Source organism: Oncorhynchus tshawytscha, linkage group LG24, assembly GCF_018296145.1.
Source record: "Oncorhynchus tshawytscha isolate Ot180627B linkage group LG24, Otsh_v2.0, whole genome shotgun sequence".
In the NCBI taxonomy this organism is placed as follows: Eukaryota; Metazoa; Chordata; class Actinopteri; order Salmoniformes; family Salmonidae; genus Oncorhynchus; species Oncorhynchus tshawytscha.
Window position 1 is genome coordinate 34036528 of NC_056452.1, and position 24896 is coordinate 34061423.

Here is a 24896-nt window from a genome sequence, read left to right on the forward strand (position 1 = left end):
CAGGTAGACTACTATGTCTAGGGACACCTGCAGGTAGACTACTCTGTCTAGGGACACCTGCAGGTAGACTACTCTGTCTATGTACCAATTGGGAAAATTAAAAAAAAAATGAATAAAAAAATATTTAAGGCACACTGAACCAGCGTGGCTTCCACAGCATTGTGCAGCAATACGCCATCCCATCTGGTTTGGGCTTAGTGGGACTATCATTTGTTTCGCAACAAGACAAGACCCAGCACACCTCCAGGATGTGTAAGGGCTATTTGACCAAGAAGGAGAGTGATGGAGTGCTGCATCAGATGACCTGGCCAATCACCCGACCTCAACGCAATTGAGATAGTTTGGGATGAGTTGAACCACAGAAACGCAGCCAACAAGTGCTCAGCATATGCGGGAACTCTTTCAAGACTGTTGGAAAAGCATTCCAGGTGAAGCTGGTTGACAGAATGCCAAGCTTGTGCAAAGCTGTCATCAAGTCAAAGGGTGTCTACTTTGAAGAATTTCAAATATAAAATATATTTTGATTTGTTTAAAACTTTTGGTTACTAGTTGTTTCATAGTTTTGATGTCTTCTCTTCTCTAAAATGTAGAAAATAGTCCAAAATAAGAAAAACCCTTGAATGAGTAGGTGTGTCCAAACTTTGACTGGTCCTGTATTTACTACCTTTAGGCACGTCCTCATATCATACTGAAGAATGTGTACCTCCCATATGGCACTCTATTCCCTACATAGTGCACTTCTCCACATGAGCCATTGTCAAAAGTAGTGCACTATGTAGGGAATAGAATGGCATTTGGGTCGGAACCCGTCTATTCAGGTCAGTGCTAGGATTGTCTGTTCTCTACTTGACTTGTATATGGCCTGAACATATGCCTTTAGCCAGACATCTGATTTATATATTATATATATATATATATATATATATATATATATATATTTTTATATATATATATATATATATATATATATATATATATATATATATATATATATATATATATATATATATATATATATTTTTTATATATATATATATGTCTGTCTGGCTGTTTGATCATCTCAATGTGGCTCATATTTCTGTTTATCCTGTGTTAACAGTAGACTACAGAGGCAGATAAACACAGCTGGATTTGTGTCTGGGGAGAGGAGGAGAGGAGAGAGGAGGGGAGTAAGAGGGAGGAGGGGAGGAGAGGGGAAAGAAAGGAGGAGGGGTTGGGAGGCAGAGGGGAGGCAGAGGAGGAGAGGGGGAGAGGAGGAGAGTAAGAGGGAGGCAGAGGGGAGGCAGAGGAGGAGAGGAGGAGAGTAAGAGAGAGGAGAGGAGGAGAGGAGACTAATATGGAGGCAGAGGAGGGAGGAAACTCAGTCACCCTGACATTATCTTCATCATATGGTAACTTAACATCATATTAGGCTGAGCTAACTGTGGTCAAGTTGTCTAACATTAATGTTGTGATCGTCCGTAAAACCAGAATAATCACATCGTCTGTTGCTGTGTGATGCTGTTTCCATGGTTGAGGAGGTTTCTCTCAACAGCTCAAGATGTATAATCAGACAGGGGAGTTGAGACAGAACCAACCCCTATAAGACAGATCAATAATCAACAACAGGGGAGCATGTTATGGGGGGCTGTGGAACCGTCTGGGAGATTCCGTAGTGCTGTGGGGCATCATGGGGGTTCATGCTTGTTTCTAACGTTTAAATATAAAAATACAGTTTGTGCTTTTAATGATGCAACTATTGGGCCAATAAAAAATACATTAAACATGGATGTTTGTTTGATTCCCAAACTCTTGTCTCTGTTTGGTCTCTGTTTGTCTGATTCCCATACTCTTGGTCTCTGTTTGTCTGATTCCCATACTCTTGGTCTCTGTTTGTCTCTGTTTGGTCTCTGTTTGTCTCTGTTTGCCCTGTTAGGCTGAAAAGGATGACATAACCTCTTTGTCTCAGTCTGTCCTGTTGGTCTCAATGTCTCTAGACATAGTAGTCTACCTGCAGGTGCCCCTAGACAGAATAGTCTACCTGCAGGTGTACATAGACAGAGTAGTGTACCTGCAGGTGTCCCTAGATGGAGTAGTCTACCTGCAGGAGTCCCTAGACAGAGTAGCCTAACTGTAAGTGTCCCTAGACAGAGTAGTCTACCTGCAGGTGTCCCTAGACAGAGTAGTCTACCTGCAGGTGTCCCTAGACAGAGTAGTCTACCTGCAGGTGTCCCTAGACAGAGTAGTCTACCTGCAGGTGTCCCTAGACAGAGTAGTCTACCTTCAGGTGTCCCTAGACAGAGTAGTCTACCTTCAGGTGTCCCTAGACAGATTAGCCTACCTGCAGGTGTCCCTAGACAGAGTAGTCTACCTGCAGGTGTCCCTAGAGACTACCTGCAGAGACAGAGTAGCCTACCTGCAGGTGTCCCTAGACAGAGTAGTCTACCTACAGGTGTCCCTAGACAGAGTAGTCTACCTTCAGGTGTCCCTAGACAGATTAGCCTACCTGCAGGTGTCCCTAGACAGAGTAGTCTACCTACAGGTGTCCCTAGACAGAGTAGCCTACCTGCAGGTGTCCCTAGACAGAGTAGTCTACCTACAGGTGTCCCTAGACAGAGTAGTCTACCTACAGGTGTCCCTAGACAGAGTAGCCTACCTGCAGGTGTCCCTAGACAGAGTAGTCTACCTACAGGTGTCCCTAGACAGAGTAGCCTACCTGCGGGTGTCCCTAGACAGAGTAGTCTACCTACAGGTGTCCCTAGACAGAGTAGCCTACCTGCAGGTGTCCCTAGACAGATTAGTCTACCTACAGGTGTCCCTAGACAGAGTAGCCTACCTGCAGGTGTCCCTAGACAGATTAGTCTACCTACAGGTGTCCCTAGACAGAGTAGTCTACCTACAGGTGTCCCTAGACAGAGTAGCCTACCTGCAGGTGTCCCTAGACAGAGTAGCCTACCTGCAGGTGTCCCTAGACAGAGTAGTCTACCTGCAGGTGTCCCTAGACAGAGTAGTCTACCTGCAGGTGTCCCTAGACAGAGTAGTCTACCTGCAGGTGTCCCTAGACAGAGTAGTCTACCTGCAGGTGTCCCTAGACAGAGTAGTCTACCTGCAGGTGTCCCTAGACAGAGTAGCCTACCTGCAGGTGTCCCTAGACAGAATAGTCTACCTGCAGGTGTCCCTAGACAGAATAGTCTACGGTCTATTAATAATTCTTATTGGTGTCCTTCAGCAGTGGTTTCTTCACAGCAATTCAAGCATGAACTCTAATGAACGTATCCTGTGCAGCAGAGGTAACTCTAATGAACTTATCCTCTGCAGCAGAGGTAACTCTAATGAACTTATCCTCTGCAGTAGAGGTAACTCTAATGAACGTATTTTAATAATGGGCAGTAATAATACATAGTGATATTATTACATAGTATTAATAGACCGTACTACATAGTAATAGTACTACATAGTATTAATAGACCGTACTACATAGTAATAGTACTACATAGTATTAATAGACCGTACTACATAGTATAAATAGACTGTACTACATAGTATTAATAGACTGTACTACATAGTATTAATATACCGTAATACATAGTAATAGTACTACATAGTATTAATAGACTGTACAACATAGTATTAATAGACTGTACTACATAGTATTAATAGACCGTACTACATAGTAATAGTACTACATAGTATTAATAGACTGTACAACATAGTATTAATAGACCGTACTACATAGTAATAGTGGACTGTACTACATAGTATTAATAGACTGTACTACATAGTATTAATAGACCATACTACATAGTAATAGTACTACATAGTATTAATAGACTGTACTACATAGTATTAATAGACTATACTACATAGTATTAATAGACGGTACTATGTCGTAATAATGGACTGTACTGTATGACAGTCTACCAACGGACTGCCCCAGTATCCAGTTTAGTATGACAGTCTACCAACAGACTGCCCCAGTATCCAGTTTAGTATGACAATCTACCAACGGACTGCCCCAGTATCCAGTTTAGTATGACAGTCTACCAACGGACTGCCCCAGTATCCAGTTTAGTATGACAGTCTACCAACGGACTGCCCCAGTATCCAGTTTAGTATGACAGTCTACCAACGGACTGCCCCAGTACCCAGCTCAGGGACAGAGCAGCAGAGCAGGGCCAGAGCAGCAGAGCAGGGCCAGAGCAGCAGAGCAGGGCCAGATCAGGGCCAGAGCAGCAGAGCAGGGCCAGAGCAGGGCCAGAGCTGCAGAGCTAGCACAAAGTACCACCTGTGCAAATAACTATCAATGACAACACACTGGGACAAGTGCTGAGGATTTAACAGCTGAGTGAGAATACAACACAAAATGACCAATCACATTGAACAGATCAGCTGGTTGAATCCCTCTTTCAAAACAACAATATGACCGGCCTGAGTCACCTCACCCCACCGCAGCACAGCCAGAAGAGTGGGGGGAAAGACGTAGAAGTTGTATCTGTGCTCTTCAAAATAACAAAGAGCTCCTTTCTGTAGTTCCTTGTGTCTGACAATCATGTGTTAGTTCTGTTTTCTGTTTTCTCTGTAATGTAGTGACTTCATGTTGACCCTGACCCAGCCGGAGTCACAGGAGGGTGAGGAGCCCTTATTTCACAAGATGACATGAAATACCTTAGAGCCAGTGGTGTAAAGTACTTAACTAAAAATACTTTAAAGTACAACTTAAGTCGTTTTTTGGGGCATCTGTAATTTACTTTACTATTTATTTGTTTGACATCTTTAACTTTTACTTTTACACCAGATTCCTCAAGGAAATATTGTACTTTTCCCTGACAACCCAAAGTACTTGTTAGATTTTGAATGCTTAGCAGGTCAGGAAAATTGTGAAATTCATACACTTATCAAGAGAACACCTGGTCGTCTCTACTGCCTCGGATCTGGAGGACTCACTAAACAGAGAACATCCCTGGTCATCTCTACTTCCTCTGATCTGGAGGACTCACTAAACAGAGAACATCCCTGGTCATCTCTACTTCCTCTGATCTGGAGGACTCACTAAACAGAGAACATCCCTGGTCATCCCTACTGCCTCTGATCTGGAGGACTCACTAAACAGAGAACATCCCTGGTCATCCCTACTGCCTCTGATCTGGAGGACTCACTAAACAGAGAACATCCCTGGTCATCCCTACTGCCTCTGATCTGGAGGACTCACTAAACAGACAACATCCCTGGTCATCTCTACTTCCTCTGATCTGGAGGACTCACTAAACAGAGAACATCCCTGGTCATCCCTACTGCCTCTGATCTGGAGGACTCACTAAACAGAGAACATCCCTGGTCATCTCTACTTCCTCTGATCTGGAGGACTCACTAAACAGAGAACATCCCTGGTCATCCCTACTGCCTCTGATCTGGAGGACTCACTAAACAGAGAACATCCCTGGTCCTCCCTACTGCCTCTGATCTGGAGGACTCACTAAACAGAGAACATCCCTGGTCATCCCTACTGCCTCTGATCTGGAGGACTCACTAAACAGAGAACATCCCTGGTCCTCCCTACTGCCTCTGATCTGGAGGACTCACTAAACAGAGAACATCCCTGGTCATCCCTACTGCCTCTGATCTGGAGGACTCACTAAACAGAGAACATCCCTGGTCATCCCTACTGCCTCTGATCTGGAGGACTCACTAAACAGAGAACATCCCTGGTCCTCCCTACTGCCTCTGATCTGGAGGACTCACTAAACAGAGAACATCCCTGGTCATCCCTACTGCCTCTGATCTGGAGGACTCACTAAACAGAGAACATCCCTGGTCATCCCTACTGCCTCTGATCTGGAGGACTCACTAAACAGAGAACATCCCTGGGCATCCGTACCGCCTTGGTTCTTGGTGGACTCACTAAACACAAATGCATCTTTTGTAAACAATGTCTGAGTGTTGGAGTGTGCCCCTGGCTATATGTAAATGATGTCTGAGTGTTGGAGTGTTCCCCTGGCTATATGTAAATGATGTCTGAGTGTTGGAGTGTTCCCCTGGCTATATGTAAATGATGTCTGAGTGTTGGAGTGTTCCCCTGGCTATCTGTAAATGATGTCTGAGTGTTCCCCTGGCTATCTGTAATAATGTCTGAGTGTTGGAGTGTTCCCCTGGCTATCTGTAAATAATGTTTGAGTGTTGGAGTGTTCCCCTGGTTTTCTGTAAATAATGTCTGACTCCATCATTACGCACACCTGTGAGCATTGTTACGCGCATCAGGGCTTCATTGGACTCACCTGGACTCCATCACTTATTAATTGCCTCCCCTATATCTGTCTACTCCTCAGTTTCATCTCCGTGTCAGCATTAATGTCATTTTTGTTCCCCCTGTCCAGACGCCGTCCTTGTTTTGTTCCCCCTGTCCAGACGCCGTCCTTGTTTTGTTCCCCCTGTCCAGACGCCGTCCTTGTTTTGTTCCCCCTGTCCAGACGCCGTCCTTGTTTTGTTCCCCCTGTCCAGACGCCGTCCTTGTTTTGTTCCCCCTGTCCAGACGCCGTTCTTGTTTTGTTCCCCCTGTCCAGACGCCGTCCTTGTTTTGTTCCCCCTGTCCAGACGCCGTCCTCGTTTTGTTTCATGTCGGGTATTTATTAAATATTCACTCCCTGTACTTGCCTCTCGTCTCCCAGCGTCTGTCCTCACATTTTACTCAAGTATTATTTTACTAGGTGACTTTCACTTGAGTAACTTTCTATTAAGGTATCTATACTTTTACTCAAGTATGACACCTGGGTACTTTTTCCACCACTGCTTAGAGTATTGTGGTCTGCTGAGATGCCTCCTATCTTCCCTGTTCCTCCCCTTCCTCCTACCTTATCTGTTCTATTCCTTTCACCCAGACATGTACTTGAGTCATTTAGCAGACGCTCCAGAGACACTTAAAGTTAACGCCTTCATCTTAAGATCGCCAGGAGGGACAACTGCATATTATAGTAAGTATGTTTTAGCTCAATAAAGTAGCTATCAGCAAAGTCAGAGCTAGATCTGGTGTAGACTGTTCTCTCTGACTGGAGTGGTCTCTGGGGATCTGGTGTAGACTGTTCTCTCTGACTGGAGTGGTCTCTGGGGATCTGGTGTAGACTGTTCTCTCTGACTGGAGTGGTCTCTGGGGATCTGGTGTAGACTGTTCTCTCTGACTGGAGTGGTCTCTGGGGATCTGGTGTAGACTGTTCTCTCTGACTGGAGCGGTCTCTGGGGATCTGGTGTAGACTGTTCTCTCTGACTGGAGTGGTCTCTGGGGATCTGGTGTAGACTGTTCTCTCTGACTGGAGTGGTCTCTGGGGATCTGGTGTAGACTGTTCTCTCTGACTGGAGTGGTCTCTGGGGATCTGGTGTAGACTGTTCTCTCTGACTGGAGTGGTCTCTGGGGATCTGGTGTAGACTGTTCTCTCTGACTGGAGTGGTCTCTGGGGATCTGGTGTAGACTGTTCTCTCTGACTGGAGCGGTCTCTGGGGATCTGGTGTAGACTGTTCTCTCTGACTGGAGTGGTCTCTGGGGATCTGGTGTAGACTGTTCTCTCTGACTGGAGTGGTCTCTGGGGATCTGGTGTAGACTGTTCTCTCTGGTAGGCTGTTCTCTCTGTCTGGACTGGTCTCTGGGGATCTGGTGTAGACTGTTCTCTCTGACTGGAGAGGCAGTCTGCTAAACTAACATCTCAGTATTATGTTAGTGGAGCAACAGTAATGCAAGGCCATTACCAGAGGAGACAAGAGAACATGACTTTGGGAGAGAGAGAGAGGGGGATATGGAAAGAAGGAGCGAGACCTCATTACAGTGACGAATTAGGTCTCCCTCCCTCCCTCCATGTTGGTTTCTCTCTCTCTCTCTCTCTCTCTCTCTCTCTCTCCCTCTCTCCCTCTCTCTCTAACTCCCTCCCTCCCTCCCTCTCTCACTCCCTCCCTCCCTCTCACTCTCTCTCTCCCTCCCTCTCACTCTCTCACTCTCTCTCCCAGCCTCTCCGTCCCTCCATGTTGGTTTTCCCTCCCTCCCTCCCTCCCAGCCCCTCCCTCCCTCCCAGCCCCTCCCTCCCTCCCAGCCCCTCCCTCCTGGTTTCTCTCCCTGTTATCTCTCTGACAGGGTACAGAGGGGCATCTGGTATTAAAATAATCCAGTGACATCATGGCCTGATTAAAGCCTGGGCCTGATATTAATATATACTGTGATGTCGCTGTAAAATATATGAATATGCTGTCAGGACAGTGAAAAAGGACTGTCTAGCATCCACAGATTAGAGCTGTACAGATTGGGCTCAGCGGGGCAGCTCCCTGTCAGAGATAGATGCAGAGAACTGAGAAGTCCTCTACAAGCAGTGTCTTAGTGAGTCAGACCTAAACTACCATCCTCTTCCTCTCTGACATGTGGTGCAGATGGAATAAAGGATTACCGTTGTGACGGACCATAAAAACACCAAAACCACACAGACAACTCTCAGGTTCAAAAAGGGTTGAAATCTCACATGGGATAAAAGCTACTGCCCCTAAGTCATGTTTTACCCTACTGTAGCCCATCCTGTGTGCCACAGCAACAAATGCACACAATTAACAGACCGCAGATGAAGTAGTTCATTACTCAGGAGCTTCGATCACGGCTTTATACTGTGAGAAAGTGTCATGAAGCTGATACCTAGTGATTCTCAGTGGTATCCCCCCCAGCCAGGTCATAAAGGATCAGTCCAACCTGTATCCCCACCAGCCAGGTCATAAAGGATCAGTCCAACCTGTATCCCCACCAGCCAGGTCATAAAGGATCAGTCCAACCTGTATCCCCCAGCCAGGTCATAAAGGATCAGTCCAACCTGTATCCCCCAGCCAGGTCATAAAGGATCAGTCCAACCTGTATCCCCCAGCCAGGTCATAGAGGATCAGTCCAACCTGTATCCCCCATTCAGGTCATAAAGGATCAGTCCAACCTGTATCCCCCCCCAGCCAGGTCATAAAGGATCAGTCCAACCTGTATCCCCCATTCAGGTCATAAAGGATCAGTCCAACCTGTACCCCCCAGCCAGGTCATAAAGGATCAGTCCAACCTGTATCCCCCAGCCAGGTCATAAAGGATCAGTCCAACCTGTATCCCCCCAGCCAGGTCATAAAGGCTCAGTCCAACCTGTATCCCCCAGCCAGGTCATAAAGGATCAGTCCAACCTGTATCCCCCCATTCAGGTCATAAAGGATCAGTCCAACCTGTATCCCCCAGCCAGGTCATAAAGGATCAGTCCAACCTGTATCCCCCCAGCCAGGTCATAAAGGATCAGTCCAACCTGTATCCCCCCCAGCCAGGTCATAAAGGATCAGTCCAACCTGTATCCCCCCCAGCCAGGTCATAAAGGATCAGTCCAACCTGTATCCCCCCCAGCCAGTTCATAAAGGATCAGTCCAACCTGTATCCCCCCAGCCAGGTCATAAAGGATCAGTCCAACCTGTATTAATGCTCCAGTGTAATGTCCTCCCCCTCTCCATCTCAGTAACCAGTCAGAGTGAAGAGCTGATCCAGTGTAATGTCCCCCCCCCCTCTCCTTCTCCCCTCCAAGGTTACAGCAGCTGGGTTGTCTTTCATTTGAGGTATCCCGGTTTACCTCACGAACAAAACAAAAACAGATCTGACCGTGGTGGAATACAGAACAACCTGGTGTAATGTTACAGACCTGATCTGACCGTGGTGGAATACAGAACAACCTGGTGTAATGTTACAGACCCGATCTGACCGTGGTGGAATACAGAACAACCTGGTGTAATGTTACAGACCCGATCTGACCGTGGTGGAATACAGAACAACCTGGTGTAATGCTACAGACCCGATCTGACCGTGGTGGAATACAGAACAACCTGGTGTAATGCTACAGACCCGATCTGACCGTGGTGGAATATAGAACAACCTGGTGTAATGCTACAGGCCTGATCTGACCACGGTGGAATACAGAACAACCTGGTGTAATGCTATAGTCCTGTTATTATTTACTAACGCTTCCCTTCCTGAAGACAGCTATAACTTAGTAGTTACCAGCCTCAATCAGCACAATGTTTTCAGTATCAAGCTATACAGTTACTATAGTATACCACGGCTGGATAGACGCTGTCATGTTATATTAGAACACGGTGCCCTGGATAGGACGTTGGGCTATGACTGTAGAGAGAGAACCAGACAGACATTGAGCCTTCAGAAAAACACATACACAAAAAATAACTCTCTGACACTGATGATGAGCAAAAGAGAGAGAGATGAGACAGAGACAGAGACAGAGACAGAGAGAGACAGACAGATACAGAGAGACAGAGAGACAGAGAGGGAGAGAGAGAGAGAGAGAGACAGAGACAGAGACAGAGACAGAGACAGAGACAGAGAGACAGATAGAGAGAGAGACAGATAGAGAGAGAGAGATAGATACAGAGAGACACAGAGACAGAGAAAGAGAGAGAGACAGATAGAGAGAAAGACAGATATACAGAGACAGAGACAGAGAGACAGAGACAGAGAAAGAGAGAGAGACAGAGAGAGAGAGAGACACATACAGAGAAACAGAGACAGAGAGAGAGACAGAGAAACAGATAGAGAGAGAGACAGAGAGAGAGAGACAGAGACAGATACAGAGAGACAGAGAGAGAGAGAGACAGAGACAGAGAAACAGAGACAGAGAGACAGAGACAGAGAGGCAGAGACAGAGAGACAGAGAGAGAGACAGAGAGAGAGAGACAGAGAGACAGAGAGACAGAGAGACAGAGACAGAGAGACAGAGAGAGAGACAGAGAGAGAGAGAGAGACAGAGAGACAGAGTGAGAGAGAGACAGAGAGAAACACATAGAGAGAGAGTGGAGTGTTAGAGAGGGGGAGAAAGGAGAGATGAAAGCATTACAGTGAAGGAAGGAGAAATAGAGCACTAGAATGAGAGAGGAGGGACACTGACAATAGGAGAAAAGGAGAGGGACACTGTCCAGAGGAGGACAGGAGAGAAGAGAGGAGAGAGGAGGGACACTGTCCAGAGGAGGACAGGATAAAAGAGAGGAAAGATGAAGGACAGTGACCAGAGGAGGAGAAAGGAGGAGGAACTGACCAGAGGAGGACAGGAGAGAGGAGGAACGCTGACCAGAGGAGGAGAGGAGAGAGGAGGAACGCCGACCAGAGGAGGAGAGGAGGAAAGGAGAGAAGAGAGGAGGGACACTAACCAGAGGAGGAGGAGAGGAAAGGAGAGAAGAGAGGAGGGACACTGACCAGAGGAGGAGGGGAGACAGGAGGGACACTGACCAGAGGAGGATTTGAGAGAGGAGGGACACTGACCAGAGGAGAGAGGAGGGACACTGACCATAGGAGAGAGGAGGGACACAGACCAGAGGAGCAGACAGAGGAGGGACACTGGCCAGAGGAGGAGAGGAGAGAGGATGGACACTGACCAGAGGAGGAGGGGATAGAGGAGCCACACTGACCAGAGGAGGAGAGGAGAGAGGAGGGATACTAACCAGAGGAGGAGAGGAGAGAGGAGGGACACTAACAAGAGGAGGAAAGGAGAGAGGAGGAACACTGACCAGAGGAGGAGGGGAGGAAAGGAGAGGAGAGAGGAGGGGAGGGACACTGACCAGAGGAGGAGAGGAGAGAGGATGGTCACTGACCAGAGGAGGAGAGGAGAGAGGAGGGACACTGACCAGAGGAGGAGAGGAGAGAGGAGGGACACTGACCAGAGGAGGAGAGGAGAGAGGAGGGACACTGACCAGAGGAGGAGAGGAGAGAGGAGGTACACTGACCAGAGGAAGAGAGGAGAGAGGAGGGACACTGACCAGAGGAGGGGCGGAGAGAGGAGGAACACTGAACAGAGGAGGATTGGAGGGACACTGACCAGAGGAGGAGAGGAGAGAGGAGGGACACTGACAAGAGGAGGAGAGGCGAGAGGAGGAACACTGACCAGAGGAGGAGAGGAGGGACACTGACCAGAGGAGGAGAGGAGAGAGGAGGGACACTGACCAGAGGAGGAGAGGAGACACTGACCAGAGGAGGGACACTGACAAGAGAAGGAGAGGCACTGAGAGGATGAACACTGACCAGGGAGGAGAGAGAGGAGGGACACTGAGGAAGGAGACACTGACCAGAGGAGGAGGGGAGAGGAGGGACACTGACCAGAGGAGGAGGGGAGGAGAGAGAGGAGGGACACTGACCAGAGGAGGAGAGGAGAGAGGAGGGACACAAACCAGAGGAGGAGAGGAGAGAGGAGGAACACTGACCAGAGGAGGATGTGAGGAAAGGAGAGGAGAGAGAGAGTGACACTGACCAGAGGAGGAGAGGAGAGACACTGACCAGAGGAGGAGAGGAGAGAGGAGTGACACTGACCAGAGGAGGAGAGGAGAGACACTGACCAGAGGAGAAGAGGAGAGAGGAGGGACACTGACCAGAGGAGAAGAGGAGAGAGGAGGGACACAGACCAAACTAGCTATCTCTAACCTCTGTCACGACTCCTTTGAACACAGTTATTTATTGTGGTTGTCTTATCTACTGCTGTCCCAGGGTGAGGGAGGCTCCCACCTAGGGCTGCACACACTAACACAGTCACAGTCACACTGGCACTGGCACAGTCACACTGACAGTCATGCTGGCACAGTCACACTGACACAGTGGTATTGTCCTTCAACTTTCTGTCCCTTCATCAAGCTAAATCCAGGCTAGTATCATTAAATAGACAGTAGACCTGGGAACAGAGAATGACCATCAGGATAGAGCCTCCAGCTATATCCTCACCCTCAATCCAAGATGGCATAGCAGTCAGACGTCCTCTGTCCACGTCTTGTCATGTCCAGTTTACTGGCTAACGTTAGTATTTAGCTAACCACGGTTGATGGTCATCAGCTATCCTTTAGCTCGAAAAGCTATCGCCAGTTTTGTACAAAGCGACTCTATTGGCTTACGTCTGTCCCGGAGCAAACTTCAATTATTCCGGAGCGAGCCAGCTGAAGAGTTCCATCAGTCACTCCTGGGCTACAATCACCTATCCGGACCCGTTTTACTGCCAACGCGGAGCCCCACCGGGCCTTCACAACTGGACTACCGACGCTATCTGCACGAGGGAGTTATCCAGCTGGCTCCTCCGTCGCGACGTTACCTGAACGCCCATCTGGGGCCCGCTAATCGTTAGCTGTCTTATCGGCTGCAATCTGAATAGGTCTCTCGGACAATTTGTCTTGGGTCACTATAACTATATCTATTTTGCCAATTGGATTGGTCCCCTCTACCACACGGAACCCCACTAATCTACTAACGGAAACGCACGAAGTGAGTAAAAACAGTCCTCCATCCTATGCTAGCTTGCTACCGATGGCCCGGCTAGCTGTCTGAATCTCCGTTACCCCAACCAACCTCACTACTCACTGGACCCTTACGATCACTTGACTAAGCATGCCTCTCCTTAATGTCAATATGCCTTGTCCATTGCTGTCCTGGTTAGTTTTTATTGGCTTATTTCACTGTAGAGCCTCTAGCCCTGCTCATTATACCTTATCCAACCTTTCAGTTCCACCACCCACACATGCGATGACGTCACCAGGTTTCAATGATGTTTGTAGAGACAATATCTCTCTCATCATCACTCAATACCTAGGTTTAGCTCCACTGTATTCACATCCTACCATACCTTTGTCTGATACTTCCGGCGCCGACAGATATGGCCGCCTCGCTTCGCGTTCCTAGGAAACTATGCAGTGTTTTGTTTTTTTACGTGTTATTTCTTACATTAGTACCCCAGGTCATCTTAGGTTTCATTACATACAGTCGAGAAGAACTACTGAATATAAGATCAGCGTCAACTCACCATCAGTACGACCAAGAATATGTTTTTCGCGACGCGGATCCTGTGTTCTGCCTTTCAACCGGGACAACAGAATGGATCCTATGCGGCGACCCAAAAAAACGACTCCGAAAAAGAGGGAAACGAGGCGGTCTTCTGGTCAGACTCCGGAGACGGGCACATCGTGCACCACTCCCTAGCATTCTTCTCGCCAATGTCCAGTCTCTTGACGACAAGGTTGATGAAATCCGAGCAAGGGTAGCATTCCAGAGGGACATCAGAGACTGTAACGTTCTTTGCTTCACGGAAACATGGCTCACTGGAGAGACGCTATCCGAGGCGGTGCAGCCAGCGGGTTTCTCCACGCATCGCGCCGACAGAAACAAACATCTTTCTGGTAAGAAGAGGGGCGGGGGCGTATGCCTTATGGCTAACGAGACATGGTGTGACGAAAGAAACATACAGGAACTCAAATCCTTCTGTTCACCTGATTTAGAATTCCTCACAATCAAATGTAGACCGCATTATCTACCAAGAGAATTCTCTTCGATTATAATCACAGCCGTATATATCCCCCCCCCCAAGCAGACACATCGATGGCTCTGAAAGAACTTTATTTGACTCTTTGCAAACTGGAATCCATTTATCCGGAGGCTGCATTCATTGTAGCTGGGGATTTTAACAAGGCTAATCTGAAAACAAGACTCCCTAAATTTTATCAGCATATCGATTGCGCAACCAGGGGTGGAAAAACCTTGGATCATTGTTACTCTAACTTCCGCGACGCATATAAGGCCCTGCCCCGCCCTCCTTTCGGAAAAGCTGACCACGACTCCATTTTGTTGATCTCTGCCTACAGACAGAAACTAAAACAAGAGGCTCCCACGCTGAGGTCTGTCCAACGCTGGTCCGACCAAGCTGACTTCACACTCCAAGACTGCTTCCATCACGTGGACTGGGATATGTTTCGTATTGCGTCAGATAACAATATTGACGAATACGCTGATTCGGTGTGCGAGTTCATTAGAACGTGCGCTGAAGATGTCGTTCCCATAGCAACGATTAAAACATTCCCTAACTACAAACCGTGGATTGATGGCAGCATTCGTGTGAAACTGAAAGCGCGAACCACTGCTTTTAATCAGGGCAAGGTGTCTGGTAACATGACTGAATACAAACAGTGCAGCTATTCCCTCCGCAAGGCTATCAAACAAGCTAAGCGTCAGTACAGAGACAAAGTAGAATCTCAATTCAACGGCTCAGACACAAGAGGCATGTGGCAGGGTCTACAGTCAATCACGGACTACAAGAAGAAATCCAGCCCAGTCACGGACCAGGATGTCTTGCTCCCAGGCAGACTAAATAACTTTTTTGCCCGCTTTGAGGACCATACAGTGCCACTGACACGGCCTGCAATGAAAACATGCGGACTCTCCTTCACTGCAGCCGAAGTGAGTAAGACATTTAAACGTGTTAACCCTCGCAAGGCTGCAGGCCCAGACGGCATCCCCAGCCGCGCCCTCAGAGCATGCGCAGACCAGCTGGCCGGTGTGTTTACGGACATATTCAATCAATCCCTATACCAGTCTGCTGTTCCCACATGCTTCAAGAGGGTCACCATTGTTCCTGTTCCCAAGAAAGCTAAGGTAACTGAGCTAAACGACTACCGCCCGTAGCACTCACATCTGTCATCATGAAGTGCTTTGAGAGACTAGTCAAGGACCATATCACCTCCACCCTACCTGACACCCTAGACCCACTCCAATTTGCTTACCGCCCAAATAGGTCCACAGACGATGCAATCTCAACCACACTGCACACTGCCCTAACCCATCTGGACAAGAGGAATACCTATGTGAGAATGCTGTTCATCGAATACAGCTCGGCATTCAACACCATAGTACCCTCCAAGCTCGTCATCAAGCTCGAGACCCTGGGTCTCGACCCCGCCCTGTGCAACTGGGTACTGGACTTCCTGACGGGCCGCCCCCAGGTGGTGAGGGTAGGCAACAACATCTCCACCCCGCTGATCCTCAACACTGGGGCCCCACAAGGGTGTGTTCTGAGCCCTCTCCTGTACTCCCTGTTCACCCACGACTGCGTGGCCACGCACGCCTCCAACTCAATCATCAAGTTTGCGGATGACACAACAGTGGTAGGCTTGATTACCAACAACGACGAGACGGCCTACAGGGAGGAGATGAGGGCCCTCGGAGTGTGGTGTCAGGAAAATAACCTCACACTCAATGTCAACAAAACTAAGGAGATGATTTTGGACTTCAGGAAACAGCAGAGGGAACACCCCCCTATCCACATCGATGGAACAGTAGTGGAGAGGGTAGCAAGTTTTAAGTTCCTCGGCATACACATCACAGACAAACTGAATTGGTCCACACACACAGACAGCATCGTGAAGAAGGCGCAGCAGCGCCTCTTCAACCTCAGGAGGCTGAAGAAATTCGGCTTGTCACCAAAAGCACTCACAAACTTCTACAGATGCACAATCGAGAGCATCCTGGCGGGCTGTATCACCGCCTGGTACGGCAACTGCTCCGCCCACAACCGTAAGGCTCTCCAGAGGGTAGTGAGGTCTGCAAAACGCATCACCGGGGGCAAACTACCTGCCCTCCAGGACACCTACACCACCCGATGTTACAGGAAGGCCATAAAGATCATCAAGGACATCAACCACCCGAGCCACTGCCTGTTCACCCCGCTATCATCCAGAAGGCGAGGTCAGTACAGGTGCATCAAAGCTGGGACCGAGAGACTGAAAAACAGCTTCTATCTCAAGGCCATCAGACTGTTAAACAGCCACCACTAACATTGAGTGGCTGCTGCCAACACACTGACTCAACTCCAGCCACTTTAATAATGGGAATTGATGGGAAATGTAAATATATCACTAGCCACTTTAAACAATGCTACCTTATATAATGTTACTTACCCTACATTGTTCATCTCATATGCATACGTTGATACTGTACTCTATATCATCGACTGCATCCTTATGTAATACATGTATCACTAGCCACTTTAACTATGCCACTTGGTTTACATACTCATCTCATATGTATATACTGCACTCAATACCATCTACTGTATCTTGCCTATGCTCCTCTGTACCATCACTCATTCATATATCCTTATGTACATATTCTTTATCCCCTTACACTGTGTATAAGACAGTAGTTTTGGAATTGTTAGTTAGATTACTTGTTGGTTATTACTGCATTGTCGGAACTAGAAGCACAAGCATTTCGCTACACTCGCATTAACATCTGCTAACCATGTGTATGTGACAAATAAAGATTTGATTTGATTTGATTTGTCTGTACATTATACCTTGAAGCTATTTTATCGCTCCCAGAAACCTCCTTTTACTCTCTGTTCCGGACGTTCTAAACGACCAATTCTCATAGCTTTTAGCCGTACCCTTATCCTACTCTGTTCCTCTGGTGATATAGATGTGAATCCAGGCCCTGCAGTGCCTAGCTCCACTCCTATTCCCGAGGCACTCTCATTTGATGACTTCTGTAACCGTTATAGCCTTGGTTTCATGCATGTTAACATTAGAAGCCTCCTCCCTAAGCTTGTTTTATTCACTGCTTTAGCACACTCTGCCAACCCGGATGTTCTACAAATGTACAAATGTTCTACACACAAATGTACCAGAGCAACACAAAGGAAACACTGAAATGTGTCGTTAGTGGGCTACATTCTACCAAGCTGACGCAGGCAGGCCGTATCGCCCTATAGCTGACGCAGGCAGGCCGTATCGCCCCATAGTTGACGCAGGCAGGCCGTATCGCCCCATAGTTGACGCAGGCAGTCCGTATCACCCCATAGCTGACGCAGGCAGGCCGTATCGCCCCATAGCTGACGCAGGCAGGCCGTATCGCCCCATAGCTGACGCAGGCAGGCCGTATCGCCCCATAGCTGACGCAGGCAGGCCGTATCGCCCCATAGCTGACGCAGGCAGGCCGTATCGCCCCATAGCTGACGCAGGCAGGCCGTATCGCCCCATAGCTGACGCAGGCAGGCCGTATCGCCCCATAGCTGACGCAGGCAGGCTGTATCGCCCATAGCTGACGCAGGCAGGCTGTATCGTCCTATAGCTGACGCAGGCAGGCCGTATCGTCCTATAGCTGACGCAGGCAGGCCGTATCGTCCTATAGCTGACGCAGGCAGGCCGTATCGTCCTATAGCTGACGGCAGGCCGTATCGTCCTATAGCTGACGCAGGCAGGCCGTATCGCCCATAGCTGACGCAGGCCGTATCGTCCTATAGCTGACGCAGGCCATGTCGCCCATAGCTGACGCAGGCAGGCCGTATCGCCCCATAGCTGACGCAGGCCGTATCGCCCTATAGCTTACGCAGGCCATATCGTCCCTATAGCTGACGCAGGCCGTAGCCCTATAGCTGACGCAGGCAGGCCGTATCGCCCCATAGCTGACGCAGGCAGGCCGTATCGCCTATAGCTGACGCAGGCAGGCCGTATCGTCCTATAGCTGACGCAGGCCGTATCGTCCTATAGCTGACGCAGGCCGGCCTATAGCTGACGCAGGCCGTATCGCCCCACGCAGGCAGTATCGCCTGCTGACGCAGGCCATGTCGCCCATAGCTGACGCAGGCAGGCCGTATCGCCCCCATAGCTGACGCAGGCCGTATCGTCCTATAGCTGACGCAGGCCGTATCGTCCTATAGCTGACGCAGGCCGTATCGCCCTATAGCTGACGCAGGCAGTATCGTCCTATAGCTGACGCAGGCCATGTCGCCCATAGCTGACGCAGGCAGGCCGTATCGCCCCATAGCTGAGGCAGGCCGTATCGCCCTATAGCTGACGCAGGCCATATCGTCCTATAGCTGACGCAGGCCGTATCGCCCTATAGCTGACGCAGGCCGTATCGCCCTATAGCTGACGCAGGCAGGCCGTATCGCCCCATAGCTGACGCAGGCAGGCCGTGTCGTCCTATAGCTGACGCAGGCAGGCCGTATCGCCCTATAGCTGACGCAGGCCGTATCGTCCTATAGCTGACGCAGGCCGTATCGTCCTATAGCTGACGCAGGCCGTATCGCCCTATAGCTGACGCAGGCAGGCCGTATCGCCCATAGCTGACGCAGGCCGTATCACATTGAGATTTGTGGTTGCAAGTATGATTCGCAAATGTGTTATTTAATTTTACAATTCTGTATCAATGTGTGAAAAATTTAACAACGGTCACGAAGTTATAACTTGACATTTGAATTCAGTCAATACGATTTTCAAACAGGCAACTTAATTTGAGGATGAATGCAACTCATTTACAAGGAAGAAGACGGCTGGTCCATCTTCTTCCTTGCAATAAACAATTCCTTTGACACAAATGCAACGTCTAACTACTGCCAGGAGGGTTTGTAGTTGTAAATCCAGGGTTTCAATAGGCTAAGCTTCCCCAAAACTTCATTCAATTAAATTGCCCAAATTAAAAAAATAAGGCTACTAATTAAGGCTACTGTCAATACATAATTAAAATAATGCAAAATATTAAACCAGAAAGACCAGAGAGGATAATTACACACTGAGAACACTGGGTGATCTCATTCACATCAGGAATCAGTAATTACACTTTTGGATTGCCAAAACACATGAATGTAATCTGATTACGTTCAGTTACTTTTAGATCGATATCCGTTACTTTTAGATTACTTTCAGCTACTTTTAGATTACTTTCAGCTACTTTTAGATTACTTTCAGCTACTTTTAGATTACTTTCCCCTAAAGAGGCATTAGAAGACATCAAACGCATCTGGTGTGAGGTCATAGTGGTCTCTGATTGGAGTGTCATCATAGTGGTCTCTGATTGGTGTGTCATCATAGTGGTCTCTGATTGGAGTGTCATCATAGTGGTCTCCTACTTGTGTTCAGACTCACTCATGTGGAACAAACTTAAACTTTCACCATTTTTCAATGCTGATTTGAATGTAACTGAGTAATCCAAGAAGAAATCGTCTAGTTTATAAAAAGTATCTGTAATCTGATTACTATATTTTTCCTGGTAATGTAACTAGAGTTTTTTTGTAATCAGATTACATGTCACATGTAATCGCCTACTCCCCAACCCTGGCAAGCTGTTCCGTTGGTGCACTTTGAAAAGCTCATTTATGAAGAAACAAATATGTAGTTTATACCTCATTACTATTTCTACAACAACATGACAGTAATCTTAAGTAGCATGATTGATTCCCTATCCAAAGCCTCCCATGAAACACAGTCTGTAGATATCGCCCAGCCCAGCAGCCTCCCATGTAAACAGTCTGCAGAGCTTTGAGAGAGAGAGAGAGAGAGAGAGCTTTGAGAGAGAGAGAGCTTTGAGAGAGAGAGAGCTTTGAGAGAGAGAGAGAGAGTCTACGCCATCAAAGGGAACATAACATGGGACATACCAATTAGGATCTGGTTAATAATATTTGAATGAGTTATAGAGCCCATTGTCCTTTATGGTTGTGAGGTCTGGGGGCCGCTCTCCAAGGAAGACTTCACAATACAAACACCAGATCGACACTGCATGCAGAATTCTGCTAAAATATCCTTTGTGTACAACGTAAAACACCAAATAATGTATGCAGAGCAGAATCAGGCCGATACCCGCTAATTATAAAAATCCAGAAAAGAGTTGTTAAATTCTACAACCACTTAAGGAAGCGATTCCCAAACCTTCCATAATAAATCCATCCCCTACAGAGAGATTAACATAGAGAAGAGTCCCCTAAGCAAGCTGGTCCTGGGGCTCTGTTCACAAACAGACCCCACAGAGCCCCAGGACAGCAACACAATTAGACTCAACCATATCATGAGAAAACAAAAAGATAATTACTTGACACATTGGAAAGAATTAACAAAAAAACTGAGCAAACTAGAATGCTATCTGGCCCTAAACAGAGAGTACACAGTGGCAGAATACCTGACCACTGTGACTAACCCAAAATTAAGGAAAGCTTTGACTATGTACAGACTCAGTGAGCATAGCCTTGCTATTGATAGAGGTCGCCGTAGGCAGACTTGCCTCTCAAGAGAAGACAGGCTATGTGCTCACTGCCCACAAAATGAGGTGGAAACTGAGCTGCACTTCCTAATCTCCTGCCCAATGTATGACCATATTAGAGACACATATTTCCCTCAGATTACACAGACCCACAAAAAATTAGAAAACAAATCCAATTGTGATAAACTCCCATATCTTCTGGGTGAAATACCACAGTGTGACGTCACAGCAGCAAGATTTGTGACCTGTTGCCACAAGAAAAGGTCAACCAGTGAAGAACAAACACCATTGTAAACACAACCCATATTTATGTTTATTTATTTTCCCTTTTGTACTTTAACTATTTGCACATCGTTACAACACTGTATATATATAATATGACATTTGAAATAAACTCTGTAATGTTTACCGTTCCTTTTGTTTATTGTCTATTTCACTTGGCAATGTAAACATGCTGTATTCTTCCCAATAAAGCACTTTGAATTGAATTGAAATGAATTTGGAAAGCACAACTACTAACATCTAACTATCTACTAACTACTGTATCTGTTATAAAAGCGATTGGCAGAGGTTACTGTGTCTCTGTTTCCCTCCCTCCCTCCACTTCTCCTTCTCCACATCTCAGGTCAGTCCAAGTCCACATCGTCAAATGATGAAGAACATGGTTGGGGTGAGGGTGGGGGCCTGAGAGCTGTGTGTGACACTGTGATAGCTGTACAACACAGGGTGACTAACTCACTCACACATGCTGACCTACACATCACCCCCTGGATGTGTCACCTCACAACTCAGACCATCCTCTTCATCATCTTTCAGGCTGACACTTTCTTTACAGGCTTTGTTGTTTTCTGGCTTTTCTCATTATAATGACAGAAAGTTGGCAGAAGACATTTTGGATTCCTAGGCAGCAGCTATCAGATCCACAGCAGACAGACAGACCGACCGACAGAGACAGACAGACAGACAGACAGACAGACAGACAGACAGACAGACAGACGAATCACCCCTGAAGATCATCTCAACCTTCAGCCTCTGACTACCTAGAAACTACATGCCTTTAACTGTCTTTCAGTCCACCTGTCTGGCTCCAATCTGCCACCAGTAATCACATACACACATACGGAAACACCCTTAAAGGGAAGTTAGAGTTAGATTAAAACAGCATTTGATTAAAGTCAAGCCAAAGAGTGAGGTTTTGCTTCTTAACTTGTCCTATTACGTTAAACAAGCATACCAAGGTGTTGTTGATTACTTCCTATCAACACATTTAGCGCTTGATATGAACTGAAATAAGGGCCTGTTTATATTTAGGTACAGGAGCAACACAATGTTGTTGAGCTAATATTCACTCAAGTCAAGCGTTGAACATGTAGAATCTCCATTCCTACCTGATCATAGAAGTAGGACTTCCCCCAGTCTACCACAGTAGTATCCTGTTTCCACAGATCTGTGTGTCCCAGCGTGACATGATGTCCAGCAATGCTACTCCAGCTGGAGCTGCTCCATCACACACCTGTTGATAAGAAACCTCAGTGAAAATCCAAAAGACACCAACAAGAGAAAGAGTTCCCTTTGTACACTGAAAACACTACAGCCCTCCTTTCACTCTTCATTCATTCTGTTTGAAGAGAGAGAGAAAGAGAGAGAGAGAGAGAAATATATATATAGAGAGAGAGAAATATAGATAGAGAGAGAAATATAGAGAGAGAAATATATATATATATAGAGAGAGAAATATATAGAGAGAGAAATATATAGAGAGAGAGAAATATATATATATATATATATAGAGAGAGAAATATATATATATATATATATAGAGAGAGAGAAATATATATATATAGAGAGAGAGAAATATATATATATAGAGAGAGAGAAATATATATACATATAGAGAGAAATATATATATATAGAGAGAGAGAAATATATATATATATAGAGAGAGAAATATATATATATATATATATATAGAGAGAGAAATATATATATATAGAGAGAGAGAAATATATATATATAGAGAGAGAGAAATATATATATATATAGAGAGAGAAATATATATATATAGAGAGAGAGAAATATATATATATATATATAGAGAGAGAGAAATATATATAGAGAGAGAGAAATATATATATATATATATATAGAGAGAGAGAAATATATATATATATAGAGAGAGAAATATATATATATATATAGAGAGAGAAATATATATATATATATATAGAGAGAGAAATATATATATATATAGAGAGAGAAATATATATATATATATATATATATATATATATATATAGAGAGAGAGAGAGAGAGAGAGAGATGGATAGATAGATTAAAAGAGGGAGAGATAATTCTACTCTGCTGACTCGTACATTTTCCACAGTGAAAACATTGTACTGAGCAACTGTCAAATTGGCTTTTTACCAAATTACAGTAAAACAGGCCATGTATTCACCCTGCACATGTAACGCTCAATGAGTGAATGGGTGTGGAGTCAGGCGCAGAGAGCAAAGGATGCGGGAAAAACACACACTTAAATGTCCAAAATCAAAAGAACTAAATAGTAAATACCCAACACAGGAGTAACTATTACTACAAATAGTACCCTTAGGTAAAATACCAGGACAGCGAGAAAACCCAACAAACCACTAACACCTCTCACAAATACAGAACAACAAGCCCGCACAAACAGAAGCGGGCTAAACGAACTTAAATAACCCCACCCTAACAACCAAACAAGGAACAGGTGAAAACAATTAGACAAAACCAAACGAACACAGAACAAAGGATCAGTGGCAGCTAGTAGACCGGTGACGCCGAGCGCCACCCGAACAAGAAGGGGAGCCACCTTCGGTAATATTCGTGACAGCACACCCTAATTGACAAAAATACAAACCAAAAGAGGTAAAGTCTGCTCATGCTTTCTTGATTTCAAAAAATATTTTGGCTCAATGTGGCATGAGTGTGAGGTTAAAATTGGCAAATAATACACACATTTCTTTCCACATGGCCGTGGGGTGTGGCAGGGATGCAGCTTGAGTCCTACCCTATTCAACATGTACAGTTGAAGTCGGAAGTTTACATACACCTTAGCCAAATACATTTAAACTCAGTTTTTCACAATTCCTGACATTCAACCTAGTAAACATTCCCTGTCATAGGTCAGTTAGGATCACCACTTTATTTTAAGAATGTGAAATATCAGAATAATAGTAGAGAGAATGTTTTTTTTATTTCAGCTTTTATTTCTTTCATCACATTCCCAGTGGGTCAGAAGTTTACATACACTAAATTAGTATTTGGTAGCATTGCCTTTAAATTGTTTAACTTGGGTCAAACGTTTCGGGTAGCCTTCCACAAGCTTCCCACAAAAAGTTGGGTGAATTTTGTCTCATTACTCCTCACAGAGCTGGTGTAACTGAGTCAGGTTTGTAGGCCTCCTTGCTGGCACATGCTATTTCAGTTCTGCCCACACATTTTCTATAGGTTTGAGGTCAGGGCTTGTGATGGCCACTCCAATAGCTTGACTTTGTTGTCCTTAAGCCATTTTGCCACAACTTTGGAAGTATGCTTGGGGTCATTGTCCATTTGGAAAACCCATTTGCAACCAAGCTTCCTGACTGATGTCTTGAGATGTTGCTTCAATATATCCACATCATTTTCCTTTCTCTTGATGTCGTCTATTTTGTAAAGTGCACCAGTCCCTCCTGCAGTAAAGCACCCCCACAACATGATGCTGCCACCTCCGTGTTTCATGGTTGGGATGGTGTTCTTCGGCTTGCAAGCCTCCCCCTTTGTCCTCCAAACATAACGATGGTCATTATGGCCAAACAATTCTATTTTTGTTTCATCAGACCAGAGGACATTTCTCCAAAAAGTGTGATCTTTGTCCCCATGTGCAGTTGCAAACAGTAGTGTGACTTTTTTATGGTTGTTTTGGAGCAGTGGCTTCTTCCTTGCTGAGTGGCCTTTCAGGTTATGTAGATATAGGACTCGTTTTACTGTGGATATAGATACTTGTCTACCTGTTTCCTCCAGCATCTTCACAGGATCCTTTGCTGTTGTTCTGGGATTGATTTGCACTTTTCGCACCAAAGTACGTTC

At 46.3% G+C, this 24896-nt stretch overlaps 1 protein-coding gene across 4 annotated transcripts in view; it reads right to left on the reverse strand.

The window, feature by feature from the left end:
• The window catches only part of LOC112238626 (signal-induced proliferation-associated 1-like protein 2), a 341137-nt gene that overhangs the window by 273589 nt on the left and 42652 nt on the right, over positions 1–24896 (reverse strand). For all 4 annotated transcript variants that reach the window (XM_042305703.1, XM_042305704.1, XM_042305702.1 and 1 more), the window contains exon 2: positions 22180–22304. The gene's annotated coding sequence lies outside the window, so the exon portion shown is untranslated. The remainder of the gene's footprint in view (positions 1–22179; positions 22305–24896) is intronic.